At 46.2% G+C, this 15398-nt stretch overlaps 18 non-coding genes and 22 pseudogenes across 18 annotated transcripts; all 40 read right to left on the bottom strand.

The window, feature by feature from the left end:
* Positions 1-82: 82 nt before the first annotated feature.
* Positions 83-201, bottom strand: LOC140290886 (5S ribosomal RNA; annotated as a pseudogene).
* A 269-nt stretch (positions 202-470) lies between these two features.
* Positions 471-589, bottom strand: LOC140278509 (5S ribosomal RNA). Its single transcript, XR_011909199.1, has one exon. It is a non-coding gene; the product is annotated as a 5S ribosomal RNA (ribosomal RNA).
* A 269-nt stretch (positions 590-858) lies between these two features.
* On the bottom strand, positions 859-977 carry LOC140294683 (5S ribosomal RNA). The gene has a single exon (XR_011912806.1). It is a non-coding gene; the product is annotated as a 5S ribosomal RNA (ribosomal RNA).
* Positions 978-1246: 269 nt separating this feature from the next.
* On the bottom strand, positions 1247-1365 carry LOC140280245 (5S ribosomal RNA; annotated as a pseudogene).
* A 269-nt stretch (positions 1366-1634) lies between these two features.
* On the bottom strand, positions 1635-1753 carry LOC140283774 (5S ribosomal RNA; annotated as a pseudogene).
* A 269-nt stretch (positions 1754-2022) lies between these two features.
* On the bottom strand, positions 2023-2141 carry LOC140300119 (5S ribosomal RNA; annotated as a pseudogene).
* A 269-nt stretch (positions 2142-2410) lies between these two features.
* On the bottom strand, positions 2411-2529 carry LOC140305272 (5S ribosomal RNA). Its single transcript, XR_011915346.1, has one exon. It is a non-coding gene; the product is annotated as a 5S ribosomal RNA (ribosomal RNA).
* Positions 2530-2798: 269 nt separating this feature from the next.
* LOC140283763 (5S ribosomal RNA) lies at positions 2799-2917 on the bottom strand (annotated as a pseudogene).
* A 269-nt stretch (positions 2918-3186) lies between these two features.
* LOC140300118 (5S ribosomal RNA) lies at positions 3187-3305 on the bottom strand (annotated as a pseudogene).
* Positions 3306-3574: 269 nt separating this feature from the next.
* On the bottom strand, positions 3575-3693 carry LOC140305203 (5S ribosomal RNA). Its single transcript, XR_011915340.1, has one exon. It is a non-coding gene; the product is annotated as a 5S ribosomal RNA (ribosomal RNA).
* Positions 3694-3962: 269 nt separating this feature from the next.
* Positions 3963-4081, bottom strand: LOC140289249 (5S ribosomal RNA; annotated as a pseudogene).
* Positions 4082-4350: 269 nt separating this feature from the next.
* On the bottom strand, positions 4351-4469 carry LOC140308730 (5S ribosomal RNA; annotated as a pseudogene).
* A 269-nt stretch (positions 4470-4738) lies between these two features.
* Positions 4739-4857, bottom strand: LOC140299054 (5S ribosomal RNA). The gene has a single exon (XR_011914639.1). It is a non-coding gene; the product is annotated as a 5S ribosomal RNA (ribosomal RNA).
* Positions 4858-5126: 269 nt separating this feature from the next.
* Positions 5127-5245, bottom strand: LOC140293100 (5S ribosomal RNA; annotated as a pseudogene).
* Positions 5246-5514: 269 nt separating this feature from the next.
* LOC140297933 (5S ribosomal RNA) lies at positions 5515-5633 on the bottom strand. The gene has a single exon (XR_011913624.1). It is a non-coding gene; the product is annotated as a 5S ribosomal RNA (ribosomal RNA).
* Positions 5634-5903: 270 nt separating this feature from the next.
* LOC140295854 (5S ribosomal RNA) lies at positions 5904-6022 on the bottom strand. Its single transcript, XR_011912908.1, has one exon. It is a non-coding gene; the product is annotated as a 5S ribosomal RNA (ribosomal RNA).
* Positions 6023-6291: 269 nt separating this feature from the next.
* On the bottom strand, positions 6292-6410 carry LOC140274067 (5S ribosomal RNA; annotated as a pseudogene).
* A 269-nt stretch (positions 6411-6679) lies between these two features.
* LOC140296052 (5S ribosomal RNA) lies at positions 6680-6798 on the bottom strand (annotated as a pseudogene).
* A 269-nt stretch (positions 6799-7067) lies between these two features.
* On the bottom strand, positions 7068-7186 carry LOC140294583 (5S ribosomal RNA). Its single transcript, XR_011912797.1, has one exon. It is a non-coding gene; the product is annotated as a 5S ribosomal RNA (ribosomal RNA).
* Positions 7187-7455: 269 nt separating this feature from the next.
* On the bottom strand, positions 7456-7574 carry LOC140302317 (5S ribosomal RNA; annotated as a pseudogene).
* Positions 7575-7843: 269 nt separating this feature from the next.
* Positions 7844-7962, bottom strand: LOC140288593 (5S ribosomal RNA). Its single transcript, XR_011912175.1, has one exon. It is a non-coding gene; the product is annotated as a 5S ribosomal RNA (ribosomal RNA).
* A 269-nt stretch (positions 7963-8231) lies between these two features.
* LOC140308410 (5S ribosomal RNA) lies at positions 8232-8350 on the bottom strand (annotated as a pseudogene).
* Positions 8351-8619: 269 nt separating this feature from the next.
* On the bottom strand, positions 8620-8738 carry LOC140315714 (5S ribosomal RNA; annotated as a pseudogene).
* A 269-nt stretch (positions 8739-9007) lies between these two features.
* On the bottom strand, positions 9008-9126 carry LOC140305065 (5S ribosomal RNA; annotated as a pseudogene).
* Positions 9127-9395: 269 nt separating this feature from the next.
* LOC140302310 (5S ribosomal RNA) lies at positions 9396-9514 on the bottom strand (annotated as a pseudogene).
* Positions 9515-9783: 269 nt separating this feature from the next.
* LOC140288581 (5S ribosomal RNA) lies at positions 9784-9902 on the bottom strand. The gene has a single exon (XR_011912174.1). It is a non-coding gene; the product is annotated as a 5S ribosomal RNA (ribosomal RNA).
* Positions 9903-10171: 269 nt separating this feature from the next.
* On the bottom strand, positions 10172-10290 carry LOC140308399 (5S ribosomal RNA; annotated as a pseudogene).
* Positions 10291-10559: 269 nt separating this feature from the next.
* Positions 10560-10678, bottom strand: LOC140315708 (5S ribosomal RNA; annotated as a pseudogene).
* A 269-nt stretch (positions 10679-10947) lies between these two features.
* Positions 10948-11066, bottom strand: LOC140305058 (5S ribosomal RNA; annotated as a pseudogene).
* Positions 11067-11335: 269 nt separating this feature from the next.
* LOC140297855 (5S ribosomal RNA) lies at positions 11336-11454 on the bottom strand. The gene has a single exon (XR_011913554.1). It is a non-coding gene; the product is annotated as a 5S ribosomal RNA (ribosomal RNA).
* A 269-nt stretch (positions 11455-11723) lies between these two features.
* On the bottom strand, positions 11724-11842 carry LOC140297836 (5S ribosomal RNA). Its single transcript, XR_011913537.1, has one exon. It is a non-coding gene; the product is annotated as a 5S ribosomal RNA (ribosomal RNA).
* A 269-nt stretch (positions 11843-12111) lies between these two features.
* On the bottom strand, positions 12112-12230 carry LOC140314007 (5S ribosomal RNA; annotated as a pseudogene).
* A 269-nt stretch (positions 12231-12499) lies between these two features.
* LOC140295016 (5S ribosomal RNA) lies at positions 12500-12618 on the bottom strand. The gene has a single exon (XR_011912830.1). It is a non-coding gene; the product is annotated as a 5S ribosomal RNA (ribosomal RNA).
* Positions 12619-12887: 269 nt separating this feature from the next.
* On the bottom strand, positions 12888-13006 carry LOC140280721 (5S ribosomal RNA). Its single transcript, XR_011909657.1, has one exon. It is a non-coding gene; the product is annotated as a 5S ribosomal RNA (ribosomal RNA).
* Positions 13007-13275: 269 nt separating this feature from the next.
* Positions 13276-13394, bottom strand: LOC140288569 (5S ribosomal RNA). Its single transcript, XR_011912172.1, has one exon. It is a non-coding gene; the product is annotated as a 5S ribosomal RNA (ribosomal RNA).
* Positions 13395-13663: 269 nt separating this feature from the next.
* Positions 13664-13782, bottom strand: LOC140308388 (5S ribosomal RNA; annotated as a pseudogene).
* Positions 13783-14051: 269 nt separating this feature from the next.
* On the bottom strand, positions 14052-14170 carry LOC140309184 (5S ribosomal RNA). The gene has a single exon (XR_011916358.1). It is a non-coding gene; the product is annotated as a 5S ribosomal RNA (ribosomal RNA).
* Positions 14171-14439: 269 nt separating this feature from the next.
* Positions 14440-14558, bottom strand: LOC140283973 (5S ribosomal RNA; annotated as a pseudogene).
* Positions 14559-14827: 269 nt separating this feature from the next.
* LOC140276818 (5S ribosomal RNA) lies at positions 14828-14946 on the bottom strand. Its single transcript, XR_011909055.1, has one exon. It is a non-coding gene; the product is annotated as a 5S ribosomal RNA (ribosomal RNA).
* A 269-nt stretch (positions 14947-15215) lies between these two features.
* Positions 15216-15334, bottom strand: LOC140297548 (5S ribosomal RNA). Its single transcript, XR_011913274.1, has one exon. It is a non-coding gene; the product is annotated as a 5S ribosomal RNA (ribosomal RNA).
* Positions 15335-15398: the final 64 nt, after the last annotated feature.

The raw sequence follows: 15398 nt of genomic DNA, 5'->3' as shown, positions 1-15398 counted from the left end.
GAAGATGACCAACTTCCTCATGTGTCACAGGGTGATCAGACGTTGCAACAAAAGACATGCAGGTGGTAGAGAGAAGAGAAAAAGCTTACAGCACCTGGTAATCTCAAGCAGTCTCACATCCAAGTACTAACCAGGCCCAACCCTACTTGGCTTCTGAGATCAGACGAGGTCGGGTATTTTCAGGGTGGTGTGGCCGTAAGCAACAATGTCTGTGACATTTGTGCATTATATAGGTACTGGAATCATACACTTCCTCGATGTAACCAGATAATTGCTGAGAAAGGCTGATGCGTATTAGGCACATCTTCTTCCCTGTCGTGATTATTCTCTCCAGCGGAAACTGAGATTCTCAGATCACTTCGTTTCTGCCAACAAAGCAGCAGCAGCTGAAGATGACCAACTTACTCATGTGTCACAGGGTGATCAGACGTTGCAACAAAAGACATGCAGATGGTAGAGAGAAGAGAAAAAGCTTACAGCACCTGGTATTCCCAAGCGGTCTCCCATCCAAGTACTAACCAGGCCCAACCCTGCTTGGCTTCCAAGATCAGACGAGGTTGGGTATATTCAGGGTGGTTTGGCCGTAATCGACAATGTCTGTGACAAATGTGCATTATATAGGTACTGGAATCATACAGTTCCTCTATGTAACCAGATAAATGCCGAGAAAGGCTAACTTGTAGTGGGCACATCTTCTTCCCTGTCGTGATTATTATCTGCAGTTGAAACTGAGAATGTCAGATCACTTCGTGTCTCCCAACAAAGCAGCAGCAGCTGAAGATGACCAACTTCCTCGTGTGTCACAGGGTGATCAGACGTTTCAACAAAAGACATGCAGGTGGTAGAGAGATGAGAAAAGGCTTACAGCACCTGGTATTCCTAAGCAGTCTCCCATCCAAGTACTAACCAGGCCCAACCCTGCTTGGCTTCCGAGATCAGACGAGGTCGGGCATATTCAGGGTGGTGTGGCTGTAAGCAACAATATCTGTGAACAATGTGCATTATATAGGTACTGGAATCATACGGTTACTCTATGTAACCAGATAATTGCAGAGAAAGGCTGATATGTAGTGGGCACATCTTAATCCCTGATGTGATTATTACCTGCAGTTGAAACTGAGACTCTCAGATCACTTCGTGCCTGCCAACAAAGCAGCAGCAGCTGAAGATAACCAACTTCCTCGTGTGTCACAGGGTGATCAGACGTTGCAACAAAAGACATGCAGGTGGTAGAGAGAAGAGAAAAATTTTACAGCACCTGGTATTCCCAAGCAGTCTCCCATCCAAGTACTAACCAGGCCCAACCCGGCTTGGCTTCCGAGATCAGACGAGGTCGGGCATATTCAGGGTGGTGCGGCTGTAAGTAACAATGTCTGTCACAAAAGTGCATTATATAGGTACGGGAATCATACGGTTACTCTATGTAACCAGATAATTGCCAAGAAAGGCTGATATGTAGTGGGCATATCTTCATCCTTGATGTGATTACTACCTGTAGTTGAAACTGAGACTCTCAGATCACTTCGTGTCTGCCAACCAAGCAGCAGCAGCTGAAGATGACCAACTTCCTCGTGTGTCACAGGGTGATCAGACGTTGCAACAAAAGACATGCAGGTGGTAGAGAGAAGAGAAAAAGCTTACAGAACCTGGTATTCCCAAGCAGTCTCCCATCAAAGTACTAAGCAGGCCCATCCCTGCTTAGCTTCCGAGATCAGACGACGTCGGGTATATTCAGGGTGGTGTGGCCGTAAGCAACAATATCTGTGAACAATGTGCATTATATAGCTACTGGAATCATAAGGTTACACTATGTAACCAGATAATTGCCGAGAAAGGCTAATATGTAGTGGGCACATCTTAATCCCTGATGTGATTATTACCTGCAGTTGAAACTGAGACTCTCAGATCACTTCGTGTCTGCCAACAAAGCAGCAGCAGCTGAAGATGACCAACTTCCTCATGTGTCACAGGGTGATCAGACGTTGCAACAAAAGACATGCATGTAGTAGAGAGAAGAGAAAAAGCTTACAGCACCTGGTATTCCCAAGCGGTCTCCCATCCAAGTACTAACCAGGCACAACCCTGCTTGGCTTCCGAGATCAGACTAGGTCGGGCATATTCAGGGTGGTGTGGCTGTAAGCAACAATCTCTGTCACAAATGTGCATTATATAGGTACTGGAATCATACGGTTACTCTATGTAACCAGATAATTGCAGAGAAAGGCTGATATGTAGTGGGCACATCTTAATCCCTGATGTGATTATTACCTTTAGTTGAAACTGAGACTCTCAGATCACTTCGTGTCTGCCAACAAAGCAGGAGCAGCTGAAGATGACCAACTTCCTCATGTGTCACAGGGTGATCAGACGTTGCAACAAAAGACATGCAGGTGGTAGAGAGAAGAGAAAAAGCTTACAGCACCTGGTATTCCCAAGCGGTCTCCCATCCAAGTACTAACCAGGCCCAACCCTGCTTGGCTTCCGAGATCAGACGAGGTCGGGCATGTTCAGGGTGGTGTGGCCGTAAGAAAAAATGTCTGTTACAAATGTGAATTATATCGGTACTGGAATCATACAGTTCCTCTATGTAACCAGATAATTGCCGAGAAAGGCTGATATGTAGTGGGCACATCTTCTTCCCTGATGTGATTATTACCTGCAGTTGAAACTTAGAATCTCAGATCACTTCGTGTCTGCCAACAAAGCAGCAGCAGCCGAAGATGACCAACTTCCTCATGTGTCACAGGGTGATCAGACGTTGCAACAAAAGACATGCAGGTGGTAGAGAGAAGAGAAAAAGCTTACAGAACCTGGTATTCCCAAGCAGTCTCCCATCAAAGTACTAAGCAGGCCCATCCCTGCTTAGCTTCCGAGATCAGACGACGTCGGGTATATTCAGGGTGGTGTGGCCGTAAGCAACAATATCTGTGAACAATGTGCATTATATAGCTACTGGAATCATAAGGTTACACTATGTAACCAGATAATTGCCGAGAAAGGCTAATATGTAGTGGGCACATCTTAATCCCTGATGTGATTATTACCTGCAGTTGAAACTGAGACTCTCAGATCACTTCGTGTCTGCCAACAAAGCAGCAGCAGCTGAAGATGACCAACTTCCTCATGTGTCACAGGGTGATCAGACGTTGCAACAAAAGACATGCATGTAGTAGAGAGAAGAGAAAAAGCTTACAGCACCTGGTATTCCCAAGCGGTCTCCCATCCAAGTACTAACCAGGCACAACCCTGCTTGGCTTCCGAGATCAGACTAGGTCGGGCATATTCAGGGTGGTGTGGCTGTAAGCAACAATCTCTGTCACAAATGTGCATTATATAGGTACTGGAATCATACGGTTACTCTATGTAACCAGATAATTGCAGAGAAAGGCTGATATGTAGTGGGCACATCTTAATCCCTGATGTGATTATTACCTTTAGTTGAAACTGAGACTCTCAGATCACTTCGTGTCTGCCAACAAAGCAGGAGCAGCTGAAGATGACCAACTTCCTCATGTGTCACAGGGTGATCAGACGTTGCAACAAAAGACATGCAGGTGGTAGAGAGAAGAGAAAAAGCTTACAGCACCTGGTATTCCCAAGCGGTCTCCCATCCAAGTACTAACCAGGCCCAACCCTGCTTGGCTTCCGAGATCAGACGAGGTCGGGCATGTTCAGGGTGGTGTGGCCGTAAGAAAAAATGTCTGTTACAAATGTGAATTATATCGGTACTGGAATCATACAGTTCCTCTATGTAACCAGATAATTGCCGAGAAAGGCTAACTTGTAGTGGGCACATCTTCTTCCCTGATGTGATTATTACCTGCAGTTGAAACTTAGAATCTCAGATCACTTCGTGTCTGCCAACAAAGCAGCAGCAGCCGAAGATGACCAACTTCCTCATGTGTCACAGGGTGATCAGACGTTGCAACAAAAGACATGCAGGTGGTAGAGAGAAGAGAAAAAGTTTACAGCACCTTGTATTCCCACGCAGTCTCCCATCCAACTACTAACCAGGCCCAACCCTGCTTGGCTTCCTAGATCAGATGAGGTCGGGTATGTTCAGGGTGGTGTGGCCGTAAGCAACAATGTCTGTCACAAATGTGCATTATATAGCTACTGGAATCATACGGTTACACTATGTAACCAGATAATTGCCGAGAAAGGCTGATATGTAGTGGGCACATCTTCATCCCTGATGTGATTATTACCTGCAGTTGAAACTGAGACTTTCAGATCACTTCGTGTCTGCCAACAAAGCAGCAGCAGCTGAAGATGACCAACTTACTCATGTGTCACAGGGTGATCAGACGTTGCAACAAAAGACATGCAAGTGGTAGAGAGAAGAGAAAAAGCTTACAGCACATGGTATTCCCAAGCGGTCTCCCATCCAAGTACTAACCAGGCCCAATCCTGCTTGGCTTCCGAGATCAGACGAGGTCGGGCATATTCAGGGTGGTGTGGACGTAAGCATCAATATCTGTGAACAATGTGCATTATATAGGTACTGGAATCATACGGTTACTCTATGTAACCAGATAATTGCAGAGAACGGCTGATATGTAGTGGGCACATCTTAATCCCTGATGTGATTATTACCTGCAGTTGAAACTGAGACTCTCAGATCACTTCGTGTCTGCCAACAAAGCAGCAGCAGCTGAAGATGACCAACTTCCTCATGTGTCACAGGGTGATCAGACGTTGCAACAAAAGACATGCAAGTGGTAGAGAGAAGAGAAAAAGCTTACAGCACCTGGTATTCCCAAGCAGTCTCCCATCCAAGTACTAACCAGGCCCAACCCTGCTTGGCTTCTTAGATCAGATGAGGTCAGGCATGTTCAGGGTGGTGTGGCCGTAAGCAACAATGTCTGTCACAAATGTGCATTATATAGGTACTGGAATCATACAGTTCCTCTATGTAACCAGATAATTGCCGAGAAAGGCTAACTTGTAGTGGGCACATCTTCTTCCCTGTCATGATTATTATCTGCAGTTGAAACTGAGAATCTCAGATCACTTCGTGTCTGCCAACAAAGCAGCAGCAGCTGAAGATGACCAACTTCCTCATGTGTCACAGGGTGATCAGACGTTGCAACAAAAGACATGCAGGTGGTAGAGAGAAGAGAAAAAGCTTACAGCACCTGGTATTCCTAAGCAGTCTCCCATCCAAGTACTAACTAGGCCCAACCCTGCTTGGCTTCCGAGATCAGACGACGTCGGGCATATTCAGGGTGTTGTGGCCGTAAGCAACAACATCTGTGAACAATGTGCATTATATAGGTACTGGAATCATACGGTTACTCTATGTAACCAGATAATTGCAGAGAAAGGCTGATATGTAGTGGGCACATCTTAATCCCTGATGTCATTATTACCTGCAGTTGAAACTGAGACTCTCAGATCACTTCGTGTCTGCCAACAAAGCAGCAGCAGCTGAAGATAACCAACTTCCTCGTGTGTCACAGGGTGATCAGACGTTGCAACAAAAGACATGCAGGTGGTAGAGAGAAGAGAAAAATTTTACAGCACCTGGTATTCCCAAGCAGTCTCCCATCCAAGTACTAACCAGGCCCAACCCTGCTTGGCTTCCGAGATCAGATGAGGTCGGGTATGTTCAGGGTGGTGTGGCCGTAAGGAACAATGTCTGTCACAAATGTGCATTATATAGGTACTGGAATCATACGGTTACTCTATGTAACCAGATAATTGCCGAGAAAGGCTAACTTGTAGTGGGCATAATCTTCTTCCCTGTCGTGATTATTATCTGCAGTTGAAACTGAGAATCTCAGATCACTTCGTGTCTGCCAAGAAAGCAGCAGCAGCTGAAGATGACCAACTTCCTCATGTGTCACAGGGTTATCAGACGTTGCAACAAAAGACATGCAGGTGGTAGAGAGAAGAGAAAAAGCTTACAGCACCTGGTATTCCCAAGCGGTCTCCCATCCAAGTACTAACCAGATCCAACCCTGCTTGGCTTCCGAGATCAGACGAGGTCGGGCATATTCAGGGTGGTGTGGCCGTAAGCAACAATATATGTGAACAATGTGCATTATATAGGTACTGGAATCATACGGTTACTCTATGTAACCAGATAATTGCAGAGAAAGGCTGATATGTAGTGGGCACATCTTAATCCCTGATGTGATTATTACCTGCAGTTGAAACTGAGACTCTCAGATCACTTCGTGTCTGCCAACAAAGCAGCAGCAGCTGAAGATGACCAACTTCCTCATGTGTCACAGGGTGATCAGACGTTGCAACAAAAGACATGCAAGTGGTAGAGAGAAGAGAAAAAGCTTGGAGCACCTGGTATTCCCAAGCGATCTCCCATCCAAGTACTAACCAGGCCCAACCCTGCTTGGCTTCCGAGATCAGACGAGGACGGGTATATTCAGGGTGGTGTGGCCGTAAGCAGCAATGGCTGTAACAAATGTGCATTATATAGGTACGGGAATCATACAGTTCCTCTATGTAATCAGATAATTGCCCAGAAAGGCTGATGCGTATTGGGCACATCTTCTTCCCTGTGGTGATTATTCTCTCCAGCGGAAACTGAGACTCTCAGATCACTTTGTGTCTGCCAACAAAGCAGCAGCAGCTGAAGATGACAAACTTCCTCATGTGTCACAGGGTGATCAGACGTTGCAACAAAAGACATGCAGGTGGTAGAGAGAAGAGAAAAAGTTAACATTACCTTGTATTCCCAAGCGGTCTCCCATCCAACTACTAACCAGGCCCAGCCCTGCTTGGCTTCCTAGATCAGATGAGGTCGGGTATATTCAGGGTGGTGTGGCCGTAAGCAACAATGTCTGTCACAAATGTGCATTATATAGGTACTGGAATCATACGGTTACTCTATGTAACCAGATAATTGCCGAGAAAGGCTAACTTGTAGTGGGCACATCTTCTTCCCTGTCGTGATTATTATCTGCAGTTGAAACTGAGAATCTCAGATCACTTCGTGTCTGCCAACAAAGCAGCAGCAGCTGAAGATGACATACTTCCTCATGTGTCACAGGGTGATCAGACGTTGCAACAAAAGACATGCAGGTGGTAGAGAGAAGAGAAAAAGCTTACAGCACCTGGTATTCCCAAGCGGTCTCCCATCCAAGTACTAACCAGGCCCAACCCTGCTTGGCTTCCGAGATCAGACGAGGTCGGGCATATTCAGGGTGGTGTGGCCGTAAGCAACAATATCTGTGAACAATATGCATTATATAGGTACTGGAATCATACGGTTACTCTATGTAACCAGATAATTGCAGAGAAAAGCTGATATGTAGTGGGCACATCTTAATCCCTGATGTGATTATTACCTGCAGTTGAAACTGAGACTCTCAGATCACTTCGTGTCTGCCAACAAAGCAGCAGCAGCTGAAGATGACCAACTTCCTCATGTGTCAAAGGGTGATCAGACGTTGCAACAAAAGACATGCAGGTGGTCGAGAGAAGAGAAAAAGCTTACAGCACCTGGTATTCCCAAACAGTGTCTCATCCAAGTACTAACCAGGCCCAACCCTGCTTGGCTTCCGAGATCAGACGAGGTCGGGCATATTCAGGGTGGTGTGGCTGTAAGCAACAATGTCTGTCACAAATGTGCATTATATAGGTACTGGAATCATACGGTTCCTCTATGTAACCAGATAATTGCCGAGAAAGGCTGATATGTAGTGGGCACATCTTCATCCCTTATGTGATTATTACCTGCAGTTGAAACTGAGCCTCTCAGATCACTTTGTGTCTGCCAACAAAGCAGCAGCAGCTGAAGATGACCAACTTCCTCATGTGTCACAGGGTGATCAGACGTTGCAACAAAAGACATGCACGTGGTAGAGAGAAGAGAAAAAGCTTACAGCACCTGGTATTCCCAAGCGGTCTCCCATCCAAGTACTAACCAGGCCCAACCCTGCTTGGCCTCCGAGATCAGACGAGGTCGGGCATGTTCAGGGTGGTGTGGCCGTAAGCAACAATGTCTGTGACAAAGGTGCATTATATCGGTACTGGAATCATACAGTTCCTCTATGTAACCAGATAATTGCCGAGAAAGGCTGATATGTAGTGGGCACATCTTCATCCCTGATGTGATTATTACCTGCAGTTGAAACTGAGACTCTCAGATCACTTCGTGTCTGCCAACAAAGCAGCAGCAGCTGAAGATGACCAACTTCCTCATGTGTCACAGGGTGATCAGACGTTGCAACAAAAGACATGCATGTGGTAGAGAGAAGAGAAAAAGCTTAAAGCACCTGGTATTTCCAAGTGGTCTCCCATCCAAGTACTAACCAGGCCCAACCCGGCTTGGCTTCCGAGATCAGACGAGGTCGGGCATATTCAGGGTGGTGTGGCTGTAAGCAACAATGTCTGTCACAAATGTGCATTATATAGGTACTGGAATCATACGGTTACTCTATGTAACCAGATAATTGCCGAGAAAGGCTGATATGTAGTGGGCACATCTTCATCCCTGATGTGATTATTACCTGCAGTTGAAACTGAGAGTCTCAGATCACTTCGTATCTGCCTACAAAGCAACAGCAGCTGAAGATGACCAACTTCCTCATGTGTCACAGGGTGATCAGACATTGCAACAAAAGACATGCAGGTGGCAGAGAGAAGAGAAAAAGCTTACAGCACCTGGTATTCCCAAGTAGTCTCCCATCCAAGTACTAACCAGGCCCAAACCTGCTTGGCTTCCGAGATCAGACGAGGTCAGTCATGTTCAGGGTGGTGTGGCCGTAAGCGACAATGTCTGTCACAAATGTGAATTATATAGGTACTGGAATCATACAGTTCTTCTATGTAACCAGATAATTGCAAAGAAAGGCTGATATGTAGTGGGCATATCTTCATCTTTGATGTGATTACTACCTATAGTTGAAACTGAGACTCTCAGATCACTTCGTGTCTGCCAACAAAGCAGCAGCAGCTGAAGATGACCAACTTCCTCATGTGTCACAGGGTGATCAGACGTTGCAACAAAAGACATGCAGGTGGTAGAGAGAAGAGGAAAACCTTACAGCACCTGGTAATCCCAAGCAGTCTCCCATCCAAGTACTAACCAGGCCCAACCCTGCTTGGCTTCCGAGATCAGACGAGGTCGGGCATATTCAGGGTGGTGTGGCTGTAAGCAACAATGTCTGTCACAAATGTGCATTATATAGGTACTGGAATCATACGGTTACTCTATGTAACCAGATAATTGCCGAGAAAGGCTGATATGTAGTGGGCACATCTTCATCCCTGATTTGATTATTACCTGCAGTTGAAACTGAGACTCTCAGATCACTTCGTGTCTGCCAACAAAGCAGCAGCAGCTGAAGATGACCAACTTCCTCATGTGTCACAGGGTGATCAGACGTTGCAACAAAAGACATGCAGGTGGTCGAGAGAAGAGAAAAAGCTTACAGCACCTGGTATTCCCAAACAGTGTCTCATCCAAGTACTAACCAGGCCCAACCCTGCTTGGCTTCCGAGATCAGACGAGGTCGGGCATATTCAGGGTGGTGTGGCTGTAAGCAACAATGTCTGTCACAAATGTGCATTATATAGGTACTGGAATCATACGGTTCCTCTATGTAACCAGATAATTGCCGAGAAAGGCTGATATGTAGTGGGCACATCTTCATCCCTGATGTGATTATTACCTGCAGTTGAAACTGAGACTCTCAGATCACTTTGTGTCTGCCAACAAAGCAGCAGCAGCTGAAGATGACCAACTTCCTCATGTGTCACAGGGTGATCAGACGTTGCAACAAAAGACATGCACGTGGTAGAGAGAAGAGAAAAAGCTTACAGCACCTGGTATTCCCAAGCGGTCTCCCATCCAAGTACTAACCAGGCCCAACCCTGCTTGGCCTCCGAGATCAGACGAGGTCGGGCATGTTCAGGGTGGTGTGGCCGTAAGCAACAATGTCTGTGACAAAGGTGCATTATATCGGTACTGGAATCATACAGTTCCTCTATGTAACCAGATAATTGCCGAGAAAGGCTGATATGTAGTGGGCACATCTTCATCCCTGATGTGATTATTACCTGCAGTTGAAACTGAGACTCTCAGATCACTTCGTGTCTGCCAACAAAGCAGCAGCAGCTGAAGATGACCAACTTCCTCATGTGTCACAGGGTGATCAGACGTTACAACAAAAGACATGCATGTGGTAGAGAGAAGAGAAAAAGCTTAAAGCACCTGGTATTTCCAAGTGGTCTCCCATCCAAGTACTAACCAGGCCCAACCCGGCTTGGCTTCCGAGATCAGACGAGGTCGGGCATATTCAGGGTGGTGTGGCTGTAAGCAACAATGTCTGTCACAAATGTGCATTATATAGGTACTGGAATCATACGGTTACTCTATGTAACCAGATAATTGCCGAGAAAGGCTGATATGTAGTGGGCACATCTTCATCCCTGATGTGATTATTACCTGCAGTTGAAACTGAGAGTCTCAGATCACTTCGTATCTGCCTACAAAGCAACAGCAGCTGAAGATGACCAACTTCCTCATGTGTCACAGGGTGATCAGACATTGCAACAAAAGACATGCAGGTGGCAGAGAGAAGAGAAAAAGCTTACAGCACCTGGTATTCCCAAGTAGTCTCCCATCCAAGTACTAACCAGGCCCAAACCTGCTTGGCTTCCGAGATCAGACGAGGTCAGTCATGTTCAGGGTGGTGTGGCCGTAAGCGACAATGTCTGTCACAAATGTGAATTATATAGGTACTGGAATCATACAGTTCTTCTATGTAACCAGATAATTGCAAAGAAAGGCTGATATGTAGTGGGCATATCTTCATCTTTGATGTGATTACTACCTATAGTTGAAACTGAGACTCTCAGATCACTTCGTGTCTGCCAACAAAGCAGCAGCAGCTGAAGATGACCAACTTCCTCATGTGTCACAGGGTGATCAGACGTTGCAACAAAAGACATGCAGGTGGTAGAGAGAAGAGGAAAACCTTACAGCACCTGGTAATCCCAAGCAGTCTCCCATCCAAGTACTAACCAGGCCCAACCCTGCTTGGCTTCCGAGATCAGACGAGGTCGGGCATATTCAGGGTGGTGTGGCTGTAAGCAACAATGTCTGTCACAAATGTGCATTATATAGGTACTGGAATCATACGGTTACTCTATGTAACCAGATAATTGCCAAGAAAGGCTGATATGTAGTGGGCACATCTTCATCCCTGATGTGATTATTACCTGCAGTTGAAACTGAGACTCTCAGATCACTTCGTGTCTGCCAACAAAGCAGCAGCAGCTGAAGATGACCAACTTCCTCATGTGTCACAGGGTGATCAGACGTTGCAACAAAAGACATGTAGGTGGTAGAGAGAAGAGAAAAAGCTTACAGCACCTGGTATTCCCAAGCAGTCTCCCATCCAAGTACTAATCAGGGCCAACCCTGCTTGGCTTCCGAGATCAGACGAGGTCGGGTATATTCAGGGTGGTGTGGCCGTAAGCAACAATATCTGTGAACAATGTGCATTATATAGGTACTGGAATCATATGGTTACTCTATGTAACCAGATAATTGCCGAGAAAGGCTAACTTGTAGTGGGCACATCTTCATCCCTGATGTGATTATTACCTGCAGTTGAAACTGAGACTCTCAGATCACTTCGTGTCTGCCAACAAAGCAGCAGCAGCTGAAGATGACCAACTTCCTCATGTGTCAAAGGGTGATCAGACGTTGCAACAAAAGACATGCATGTGGTAGAGAGAAGAGAAAAAGCTTACAGCACCTGGTATTCCCAAGCGGTCTCCCATCCAAGTACTAACCAGGCCCAACCTTGCTTGGCTTCCGAGATCAGACGAGGTCGGGCATATTCAGGGTGGTGTGGCTGTAAGTAACAATGTCTGTCACAAATGTGCATTATATAGGTACTGGAATCATACGGTTACTCTATGTAACCAGATAATTGCCGAGAAAGGCTGATATGTAGTGGGCACATCTTCATCCCTGATGTGATTATTACCTGCAGTTGAAACTGAGACTCTCAGATCACTTCGTGTCTGCCAACAAAGCAGCAGCAGCTGAAGATGACCAACTTCCTCATGTGTCACAGGGTGATCAGACGTTGCAACAAAAGACATGCAGGTGGTAGAGAGAAGAGAAAAAGCTTACAGCACCTGGTATTCCCAAGCGGTCTCCCATCCAAGTAATAACCAGGCACAACCCTGCTTGGCCTCCGAGATCAGACGAGGTCGGGCATGTTCAGGGTGGTGTGGCCGTAAGCAACAATGTCTGTGAAAAATGTGCATTATATCGGCACTGGAATCATACAGTTCCTCTATGTAACCAGATAATTGCCGAGAAAGGCTAACTTGTAGTGGGCACATCTTCATCCCTGATGTGATTATTACCTGCAGTTGAAACTGAGACTCTCAGATCACTTCGTGTCTGCCAACAAAGCAGCAGCAGCTGAAGATGACCAACTTCCTCATGTGTCACAGGGTGATCAGACGTTGCAACAAAAGACATGCATGTGGTAGAGAGAAGAGAAAAAGCTTAAAGCACCTGGTATTCCCAAGTGGTCTCCCATCCAAGTACTAACCAGGCCCAACCCTGCTTGGCTTCCGAGATCAGACGAGGTCGGGCATATTCAGGGTGGTGTGGCTGTAAGCAACAATGTTTGTCACAAATGTGCATTATATAGGTACTGGAATCATACGGTTAGTCTATGTAACCAGATAATTGCCGAGAAAGGCTGATATGTAGTGGGCACATCTTCATCCCTGATGTGATTATTACCTGCAGTTGAAACTGAGAGTCTCAGATCACTTCGTGTCTGCCTACAAAGCAACAGCAGCTGAAGATGACCAACTTCCTCATGTGTCACAGGGTGATCAGACGTTGCAACAAAAGACATGCAGGTGGTAGAGAGAAGAGAAAAAGCTTACAGCACCTGGTATTCCCAAGCAGTCTCCCATCCAAGTACTAACCAGGCCCAACCCTGCTTGGCTTCCGAGATCAGACGAGGTCGGGCATGTTCAGGGTGGTGTGGCTGTAAGCAACAATGTCTGTCACAAATGTGCATTATATAGGTACTGGAATCATATGGTTACTCTATGTAACCAGATAATTGCAGAGAAAGAATGATATGTAGTGGGCACATCTTAATCCCTGATGTGATTATTACCTGCAGTTGAAACTGAGACTCTCAGATCACTTCGTGTCTGCCAACAAAGCAGCAGCAGCTGAAGATGACCAACTTCCTCATGTGTCACAGGGTGATCAGACGTTGCAACAAAAGACATGCACGTGGTAGAGAGAAGAGAAAAAGCTTACAGCACCTGGTATTCCCAAGCGGTCTCCCATCCAAGTACTAACCAGGCCCAACCCTGCTTGGCCTCCGAGATCAGACGAGGTCGGGCATGTTCAGGGTGGTGTGGCCGTAAGCAACAATGTCTGTGACAAAGGTGCATTATATCGGTACTGGAATCATACAGTTCCTCTATGTAACCAGATAATTGCCGAGAAAGGCTGATATGTAGTGGGCACATCTTCATCCCTGATGTGATTATTACCTGCAGTTGAAACTGAGACTCTCAGATCACTTCGTGTCTGCCAACAAAGCAGCAGCAGCTGAAGATGACCAACTTCCTCATGTGTCACAGGGTGACCAGACGTTGCAACAAAAGACATGCATGTGGTAGAGAGAAGAGAAAAAGCTTAAAGCACCTGGTATTTCCAAGTGGTCTCCCATCCAAGTACTAACCAGGCCCAACCCGGCTTGGCTTCCGAGATCAGACGAGGTCGGGCATATTCAGGGTGGTGTGGCTGTAAGCAACAATGTCTGTCACAAATGTGCATTATATAGGTACTGGAATCATACGGTTACTCTATGTAACCAGATAATTGCCGAGAAAGGCTGATATGTAGTGGGCACATCTTCATCCCTGATGTGATTATTACCTGCAGTTGAAACTGAGAGTCTCAGATCACTTCGTGTCTGCCTACAAAGCAACAGCAGCTGAAGATGACCAACTTCCTCATGTGTCACAGGGTGATCAGACATTGCAACAAAAGACATGCAGGTGGCAGAGAGAAGAGAAAAAGCTTACAGCACCTGGTATTCCCAAGTAGTCTCCCATCCAAGTACTAACCAGGCCCAACCCTGCTTGGCTTCCGAGATCAGACGAGGTCGGGCATGTTCAGGGTGGTGTGGCCGTAAGCAAATCTATCTGTGAACAATGTGCATTATATAGGTACTGGAATCATACGGTTCCTCTATGTAACCAGATAATTGCCGAGAAAGGCTGATGCGTATTGGGCACATCTTCTTCCCTGTGGTCATTATTCTCTCCAGCGGAAACTGAGACTCTCAGATCACTTCGTGTCTGCCAACAAAGCAGCAGCAGCTGAAGATGACCAACTTCCTCATGTGTCACAGGGTCATCAGACGTTGCAACAAAAGACATGCAGGTGCTAGAGAGAAGAGAAAAAGCTTACAGCACCTGGTATTCCCAAGTAGTCTCCCATCCAAGTACTAACCAGGCCCAATCTTGCTTGGCTTCCGAGATCAGACGAGGTCAGTCATGTTCAGGGTGGTGTGGCCGTAAGCGACAATGTCTGTCACAAATGTGAATTATATAGGTACTGGAATCATACAGTCCTTCTATGTAACCAGATAATTGCAAAGAAAGGCTGATATGTAGTGGGCATATCTTCATCTTTGATGTGATTACTACCTATAGTTGAAACTGAGACTCTCAGATCACTTCGTGTCTGCCAACAAAGCAGCAGCAGCTGAAGATGACCAACTTCCTCATGTGTCACAGGGTGATCAGACGTTGCAACAAAAGACATGCAGGTGGTAGAGAGAAGAGGAAAAGCTTACAGCACCTGGTATTCCCAAGCAGTCTCCCATCCAAGTACTAACCAGGCCCAACCCTGCTTGGCTTCCGAGATCAGACGAGGTCGGGCATATTCAGGGTGGTGTGGCTGTAAGCAACAATGTCTGTCACAAATGTGCATTATATAGGTACTGGAATCATACGGTTACTCTATGTAACCAGATAATTGCCGAGAAAGGCTGATATGTAGTGGGCACATCTTCATCCCTGATGTGATTATTACCTGCAGTTGAAACTGAGAGTCTCAGATCACTTCGTGTCTGCCTACAAAGCAACAGCAGCTGAAGATGACCAACTTCCTCATGTGTCACAGGGTGATCAGACGTTGCAACAAAAGACATGCAGGTGGTAGAGAGAAGAGAAAAAGCTTACAGCACCTGGTATTCCCAAGCAGTCTCCCATCCAAGTACTAACCAGGCCCAACCCTGCTTGGCTTCCGAGATCAGACGAGGTCAGGCATGTTCAGGGTGGTGTGGCTGTAAGCAACAATGTCTGTCACAAATGTGCATTATATAGGTACTGGAATCATATGGTTACTCTATGTAACC

This window comes from Leuresthes tenuis, unplaced genomic scaffold, assembly GCF_036924035.1.
Source record: "Leuresthes tenuis unplaced genomic scaffold, fLeuTen1.0.hap1 SCAF_1, whole genome shotgun sequence".
NCBI classification, from domain to species: Eukaryota; Metazoa; Chordata; class Actinopteri; order Atheriniformes; family Atherinopsidae; genus Leuresthes; species Leuresthes tenuis.
This window is presented reverse-complemented; position numbering and strand designations above follow the sequence as displayed.